Source organism: Lytechinus variegatus, chromosome 14, assembly GCF_018143015.1.
Source record: "Lytechinus variegatus isolate NC3 chromosome 14, Lvar_3.0, whole genome shotgun sequence".
NCBI classification, from domain to species: Eukaryota; Metazoa; Echinodermata; class Echinoidea; order Temnopleuroida; family Toxopneustidae; genus Lytechinus; species Lytechinus variegatus.
In genome coordinates this window covers 3,914,453-3,923,539 of record NC_054753.1, presented here as the reverse complement: position 1 = coordinate 3,923,539, position 9,087 = coordinate 3,914,453, and positions in this window count along the sequence as shown.

The following is a 9,087-nucleotide window of genomic DNA, read 5'->3' as shown; positions in this document are numbered from 1 at the left end:
GTTTGCCCTGCCATTGGCATTTATATAGTTTCACACTTTTCTTGCCAGGGACCTGGGCTTTATTTCTATTCTTTCGAGTTAATTGTTTACATATTATTTCCATCTTTATTATCTATTCTGATGTATAGTTAACGCGTTGTTATTTTGTTTTATAGCCAATGGTAAATAAAGATAAATTATATATGTTTGTAAAAGTAGCATGATAATTATGAATATAATTAGGTACAGTCGTGTCTTAATTGCGGTAAAACTCATAGTATTACTTGATTTATAATTCTTTCAATGCTCGAGCGCCCGATCAAGGTAGCTATCCTAATAGTGCGCAACAGTAATAAGCTTTACCTAAATATCGCATATTGACATTATTATTTGCTATTATCATGATTGCCATTATTATCATAATTATTATCCTATCAGATATATTTATATCTGTTAGATGTAAATAATATCAACATATTTGATTCAGTCAGTCAATCAACCATTCGATCGGTCGGTCAGTCTCGTATCAATCATGTGTTGGTCAACCTTAAATATGTCAATGTGTCACAAAAACATTAAAGTACAAAAAATGGACCATTATCATTATTTTTTTCTACTTACGTGATCTGCAAAACTCCAAAAGACCAGTTGTTACAAATAACAAAATACACAGCAAGTTCCTCATGGTTGACATGGTTGATTAAATACGGTAAAAATAATATTAGATCCCCTGGTATTGTTTCCGAACTTCTTTCATTAATTGCACTTTCTTATTAAATCGCCGAAGATCAGTTTCGCTGTTCGTAAGATGAAACTGCTCTTAAATGTATTTGTATGATAATACCGGATATGTTTTAGTGATCACGCGTTCTTTGTTATGGTGGCAATGGTAGAATTAAATCTCGGCATCCGTAAATTGCATGAAACGTTATTTGTTGACGGCCAGTTTTAAATTAATTTCTTCATCATGATTCTTCCCACAAGGAATGTCAAATTAGGAGACTGGTTAAAACCTACGTCAATCTAGCTTTCAGTGCAAAAACGACCAAACTCTTGTGGTCGGATAGCGATGCGTATCCCCAATCCTGCATTTCATTTCCAAACATAAGCGCTATGGTATACTCTGGGTAAATTTGATTTAAAATGATGGGCAAACAAGCAAAGTCTACATAATGAAAGCTTTTTTCTGATGACAGTAAATAGGCGTTGCTCTGAATCCCATTCGAGCGAAAAATTAAAGTTCAGATGGTGTTTATTTCCTCTCCAAACGTGGCCGATGATAGTGGTTTTAGTGACCTGTTTAATAGCCCCCTCCCATCCTTTCTGGACCAACGGCGTATATGTTGGTAAATGATGATTCGTTATGGCGATTGATAAATCAATAGTTTACTATAGATTCTAAAAGTCTGTATTGCATTGTTCGTTTATCAATGGCGTCGCCTTTGAATTTTCCAACTATTGTCAGACAAAATAACAGTCTCCCATTATAGACTTTTCAGAGACTACTTTTATTACTACTACTACTACTACTACTACTACTACTACTACTACTACTACTACTACTACTACTACTACTACTACTGCTACTATTACTACTACTACTACTACTACTACTACTACTACTACTACTACTACTACTACTACTACTACTATTACTACTACTACTACTACTACTGCTACTACTACTACTACTATTCCTACTACTACTACTACTCCTACTACATGTATTTACTATACTACTACAACTTCTCCAACGACTGTACTACTACTTCTACGACTACTCCTTCAACTACTACTGTTTACATGGTTGATACTAATATTGCTGCTGCTGGTGCTGCTGCTACTGTTGCAACTACTTCAACTACTGATACTACCATTCCCACTTCTGTCCCTATCATCTGCTCCAGCTGTTGCAAGTACTAATCATGCTAATACTTCCCCTCTTGCTACTGCTACATCTACTTATTCTACTAGCTTGAATTCACTGCTTATTCTTTAAGGATAGCGATGATAACCAATAATTCCATTTTATTACTTTTACCGAAATTATGTAAAATAAATATTTGACGAGAGCTGCAGAGCTTACAGTATATTCATACATTCATGATGCATGGAATTGTGTATCAGACACAATGTTTAACTTTGAGCAATAAGTACTCTAGATGCGATTCTTTTTAGTCACCGTCTCTTAAAAGCAAGCCGCTGTCTAAAATAGATGGACTCACTGCAAAGTTATGAAAACTTTGGATAGGGCAAACAGTAGTCCGTGACTTCAAACGACGTTCGATAATGCCTCATAATCTAACCTAATAATCTTTACCTCATCAATCAATAAACATTTTGAATTATGTGATTTTATGGGCTATTTAGTTCTGTTCGTTATTTGATCTTTCACTTTCTACTAAATGAATAAATAGAAACGAAAATCCAGAATCATTGGTTTTAAAGAAATAATTAGCAAATCAGTTTTTTTATTTTTGAATATTTGAGTCTTCATTTTTAGTATATGTGATCGTTGTTTACAATATTATTGCGCAATAAGAATAAAAATATAAAAACCTAAAAGGAATTGGTAAGATGAAAAAGACTTAATACATAAAAAAATGGTTAAAAAATGTCGACTCCTCGGACTTTAGGAGTGCTTCATAAAGAGTTTTGTCAGTGGGTTTCATTGACTGATCGGCTGTCAGCCAACGAGATAAGAGGATTTCAAATAACTTATAACATATTATGTTAGTACCAGTAGTAATACTAGTAGTAATATCCCAGTTTTTCTTATGCGAGCAATTGCGTCTGATAGAATTATTACAATTTCCTGTTCGAAAAGCAAGTGGCACGATTTAGGATTGCACAATACTGATTGGGGACACAAAATATTTTGTTGGCAAGCCCCCAAGACCGCTATCACTCAAAAATTACTCACAATTTTATCATCTTTGGAGCACAAGAGCGGCACTTCGCGTCTGAAATGCTGTAAACAATCAGAATATTACAGTTTCATGCATGTTCATTGCTTCCTAACTAGGCATTTTGCTTTATAAATACTCAAATTATGTTTCATTGCGCCTCTTAACGACCCGAATTATTTTGCGTCGTCATATATGGGATTGCATGCGTTTATATACATATTTCAGATTGCAAATCGACATGTAGTGAAGCCTTGGAATAACAGCCTTTGAATAAACACCCGACTCCCAAAAATATTCATAACAAATTTGTGAAACAGTAATTATTGTATTGCATGGTATGAAAATTTGCCCTACACACACCAAGCTACACCCGATAAGCAAATAATATGTTTGTGCCGGTCATTCAGAAACGGGTAAGCTTTCGTCAATAATAATTGCTTCACTGCAAAGAAAAAGGGTATTTACATTACAAGATGACAAAACGACCTCTTTTACGAAGGGAGGAGGCGTGCTTCTTTTTTTCATAGGGTCATTTTACATACTTTATGTAACCTATGATGTTCATTCAACAACCTAAATACTTTATAGGAATAGAAAAGAGGTGATAAAGGGGTCATTTGAGGAGATGGTGGTGGAAAGTAAAAAGATAAGGGGGTTATTAGAAAACAGAACGTTCTAAAAAAATAGTGACCTTTGACACCTGATTTTGAGCGACATGGGATACTAAATTACCACTTCTGAACAAAGTATGAATGAATTCTTTCAAAGTAGACCTATTTTTAAATTGAATTTTGTTTTTCCACTCATGTTATTTTTTATGAAAAAAATCCTTAAATAGATTAAGAATGCCTCCTGCAATAAAAAATGAAAATGAAATACTGTACATATAAATAAATATTAAAACAATTAGGAATCCACTAATTTGTTTGAAATCAAACTTAAATAATTTCTTCTATACAAATTTAGTTCCAAAGATTTGGTTACCTCAATTGCTTTTTTGATCAAACTGATTTTTGGTCTGTATTGTCTAATTTTTGGGGTCAATCTTTTTAAAAGACTCTTTTAATACAGTGTTTACACGCTGCACCGGCTCCCGCTTCAGACTTTTAATGCGTGTTAACTTGCTCCGGCTCGCGTGGCAGACGCAGAAATTTTGCTCCGCCAAGTTAGTAGAATCAGACCCGCGAGCCGGGGCAGACGCGGGATTTTTTTTACGTGTAAACACGAAGTCAATTATCACCGCGGTAATTATCACCGCGCCTTTTAAAGATATTATTCAAAACATTATCCCCCAATCGGTGTTTTTGCCCTGCGTCTGATCTGCAAGCCGGGACAGCGTGTAAAGACGGTATGAATCTAAAAATTTGATTGATAAAAGTTTGAGATGATATTATATGACTCATTTAATGAAAATAATATTACGGTTTCTTTTCTTTTTTTTCTTTGTAAATAATTGCAATTGTATTGGAATAATAATGTATATGTAACTTGTAGTTTATTCTGTTATTACATGTACTGTTTTGTTATTTTTTCATAATAAAATATGAAAAAAACGAATCAATCACGTACAGTTTCGATATCTTTTTAAAGAACTAAATGGTAATCTTGGGTTTCAAATCCAATATTGATTGTGATGACGATGATAATGATTATGGCAATATTGATAATGGTAATAAAACCAATACTCCTTTTAGCTCATGTTGGATGAAAAGAAAATAATCCTACTTCTAGTAATTATAATAATGAAAAAAAGTGACAATGATAACGACAACGATCAACGATGATAACAATGGTCATAATTGACTCAGAAATCAGCAGGACCTCATTATAATCATATCTGACTGTCGATTTCAATTCTGCAAAAGGAGTATTTTTACATTTCATTTATAGGTAAAGAGTATACCGTCTTCGTTTGAGGATTAAACATCCGATTTCAGCTTCATATACAAATAATAAGGGAAAATTATATTGTTGAGTTCACAAGGGTTCTTCTTTACGTCATCAAGAGCCCTAAACCCACTGAAAACCAGAAGAAAACATGATTCAAGACTTGGCAATCCAGGATTCTGAAAAGGGGCTAAAGATTACCACAACACAAATTTGTTATTCATATATCATAGCATTTGTTCAAATATTCAAATGTCAAAGACTAGAAAACAGACAGAACGAATAATAGATGAACTAATATTTTGCAGCGCAGTACGCCCGTGGTATACCCTTTTACCAAAAAAATACGCCTTTGTGTTTCATAAGAAACTCCCATTTAGCAAACATGTAAATGCTTGGACTTTTTCTTCGCGAGCATTGCGGCAAGAGGATTGATTGAGTGGGGACAACATGCAAACTTCTTAATCACAGAACACAATTGGCTAAGACTTGTTACACTCTTTAATAACATAAATGTACCGATTTAATGATTTATTAAGATAGTTTACAACCAAATTCCTGCAACCGAACTGCTTTATTATGGCAGTTATTCTCTGTTTCTAAAATCTTCAAAATGCTGCAGCTCGTATTGCCACGTTGTTAAACAGATTCTTACATATTACCCCACTTCTGAACTGCACTGTCTCCCTATCAAGGATCTGATGACTTTTAAGATCTTGTTGCTTGTCACTCATTGCATTCATGGATCAGCTCCCCAATCTGGGGCCCGTAGCAGAAAGAGTTGCAATCAATTGCGACTCTGAAACTCATGAGCAACTTGATTTTCAACCAATCCACAGCGCGCATTTGGGACTTGCGATTGATTTTTTGGCTTGCATTGAAACGCAACTCTTTCTGGAACGGGCCCCATCTTCCTTTGCACCAGGTCTCTACGCTCTTCAACATCGCGTCTGCTTGTGGTCGCAAAAAGTTTCAAAAACTTGCGGGAAAGATCCTTTGCTCAGGCGGGGCCCATATATGAAACAGACTTCCTGAAGACATGAAAAATTGTATCTCTGTTGAGTCCTTCAAAATTTTCCTTCAACCTTTCTTTTTAGTTTTTTTATGCGCCTTGAGCATTCTACAGAGTGTACTTGGGGCTTTATAAACCACATGTTTAACGCCGAAGCATCTCCAGTTTCTTTCTATATCCCTTTCTTGCTTCAGCCTTCCTAACCCACAGACACACCCTCATTCACATACACACACACCCTGACATACGCAATGTACACGCGCACATGCACCGTCACCCTCCCCGACACACAAACACACACGCACTCTCTCTTTCTCTCTTTCAAAAAATTGTTCTCTCTCATAACAACAAATTCCTATCTCTCGCAATAATATTGTTCGCTTTATACTTTTATACCTTCATTTATATTTCCATTAAGATATATAAACTAGGTTACTAACATAAATCGGAATTATTATAATATTTTTCTAGTGTCCGAGAATAGAAACATGCCGTTAGATCCTTGACATTCATATCCCATCTTTTCATGTCAAGTTTTAAAGTACAAACTAAAGATCTTTTTTCAATCGACGTTTTAAACATGGGAAAGGTTTTTAAAGAATATGTTTGTAATCAATTTAAGCTTCTTTACGAGTTCATGCGTTGAATAATGAAGACTAAATACCTCATGCCTTCCTCTCCCAGTCCCCTGATTAGTCACCTTTCTTATTTATCTTTTTCTTCTTCCTCCTCCTCTTCTCCTTCTGCTCCTCCTTCTTCCCTTTCTCCTCCTCCTTCATCATCATTTTCTTCATCTTTTTCTTCTGTTTCTTCTTCCTCCTCCTCTATTTCTTCTCCTACTCCTTATTGTGCTTATTTCTCCCCCTCCTCCTCCTTCTTCCTCTTTTTCTAACCTCCTCCTCCAGTTTATTCTTATTGTCCAAGATATTACTCATGCTCTTATTTCTATTTTCTCTTTCTCCATCTCTCTTTTTATTCCTTTGTTCCCCATTCATTTCCAAGGTTTTATTCTGTTTTATCGGTACATATACACCATACTTAAGTGTTTTTATACATATTTATATTACTGCATTTTATTACACTGAAACAGTTTAATTCTTATCGAATATCATAGGGGCCTTAATCCCACAAGCTATGTTTCGATAAGGTTCCATGTATTGTTTTTCTTTATATATTGTATACCACTCCTGTTACTCTTGTTTTATATCATCTGTTAACTTACTTTATACTATTTTTGTTCTGTAATGTTTGAAAAACATAAATAAGGTTGAAACTCTTTATTATATATTAAATGAATCATGAAATTATAAATGAATTCCTCTGACTACAGAAAGTTATTGTTCTTGTTTTTTATGAAATCATAATCAAATGTGAATGTACGGTCATACTTCGGATTAACAATTGTTTTTACACAATCTTGTTAAAAACCCTTCATTTAATCTTTCTTGATATTACACATTTGGGATGCACATGAAAAATAGCATCTCCCTTTGCATGCAAAATCAATGGCTCTTGCATGTTTCTATAAATTTTGTATATTTTTTTTCTGTCATTTATAATAATTAATAATAATAATAATTGGCATTTATATAGCGCTTTATCAATCTACGACTGTTCAAAGCGCTTTACAATTATTATTACCCGGTCACTGGATTCATAGCATTCCAAGCAGCCTGTGAGGCGCAAACTTGCTAAACCAACCACAATGACGGTTGTGTCCTACCGGTACCCAATTTAGCACCTGGGTGAGAGTGGCAAAGTGTGGATTGACGCCTTGCCAAAGGGCGCAAGGCCATGGTGGGATTCGAACACACGACCCTCTGACTACAAGGCGAGAGTCAGAACCGCTACACCACGGCGCTTCCACAACAGTATATAATAATAGCTGAATTTATAAAGCATTTTTGCCTGAGGATAAAAAGCGCTGCTATTATTACCCTGGCTTTAGCTCGAGCTACCATCACCGGCGCTCAGTGCATTCAAGGAAATAATCCTGCCGGGTACCCATTCACCTCACCTGGGTCGAATGCAGCACAATGTGGATAAATTTCTTGCTGAAGGAAAACGCGCCATGGCTAGGATTCGAACCCACGACCCTCTGTTTAAAAGGCGAGAGTCAGAACCACTAGACTAACCACTATACCCCCTAACCATGCTAACGAGGCGCCAATGATATGTACGTATGTGGAATGCCACCCCAAGACCAAAACCATCAATAAATTGCCGATGGAATTTTGAGATGCTTATTGATCTTAAACGAGGATATCCTAATTTTTTACATTACTTAACAAAATTAGTCAGAAAACCCCACACAAGTGTTTGATTGCATGCAGAAGGTATTCAGCGAGAGCTTATAAAATAGGAGAAAACAAGGATTCAAGTTTGTGCTACACAAACAGAAAGAACACATTTTGAACAGTGGAAACACTGGCACTAACCACGGTTATCTATCAAAGACACAAGATGTGCTTGATATTATTGTTTATTTTTTTCATTTAAAAACATAGCCATGTACAATTATAATATATTTTTTATCTACATTTATTTCCTTGAAATCTTTTCGGTTTTGTAAGTTAACAACAGATGGCGCACTGTCGTATTCGCGATACTCAATTTCAGCTTAGCAGGAACTTTTCAACTCAGATTCTGTGATCTGCATTAGGACTTGAACAAATTTACCTCCAGGGTTTTGAAATATCAACAGAAAAAAAAAATGAAATCCATTGTAGTGCCAATTTGGCGTGTGATTCCATTGAAAGAGACATGCAGGCCATGGTAAAAAAAATCACCTTCCTCACTATTTACTGTACTGACTCTCGCCTTGTAAACAAAGGGTAGTGTGTTCGCGGTCTGGCGTCCTGTGGCAAGGCGTTAATCCACACTTTGCCACTCTCGACCCAGGTGCTAAATGGGTATCCGGTAGGATGTGAAAGTAATTGTAGCTTGTCCAGTATTGGGTGCACCCAACCGGCGACTGACTGGAATACTCCCCAGGGAGTGGAGGATGTGCACACATTGTGTGCGGGGATGACTGATTGAATCCGATGACCGGGGTAATAATATATCTTCAGAGCGTTTCGACACGTTGTTCCGATGTATTAAGCTATATAAAAGCGGATTATTATTGCTATTATAATTATTATTACGTCATAATATATTGAAATACTAAAAAAATAATATCTTCGGTTAACTAATGCTGTTCATTTTATTAATGATTTTTACCCACCCGTGACGTTATCAAATTCGTATACATGTATCCTGCTTCTCGCACACATCGTGTTCATGGGTCAATATCGTCCA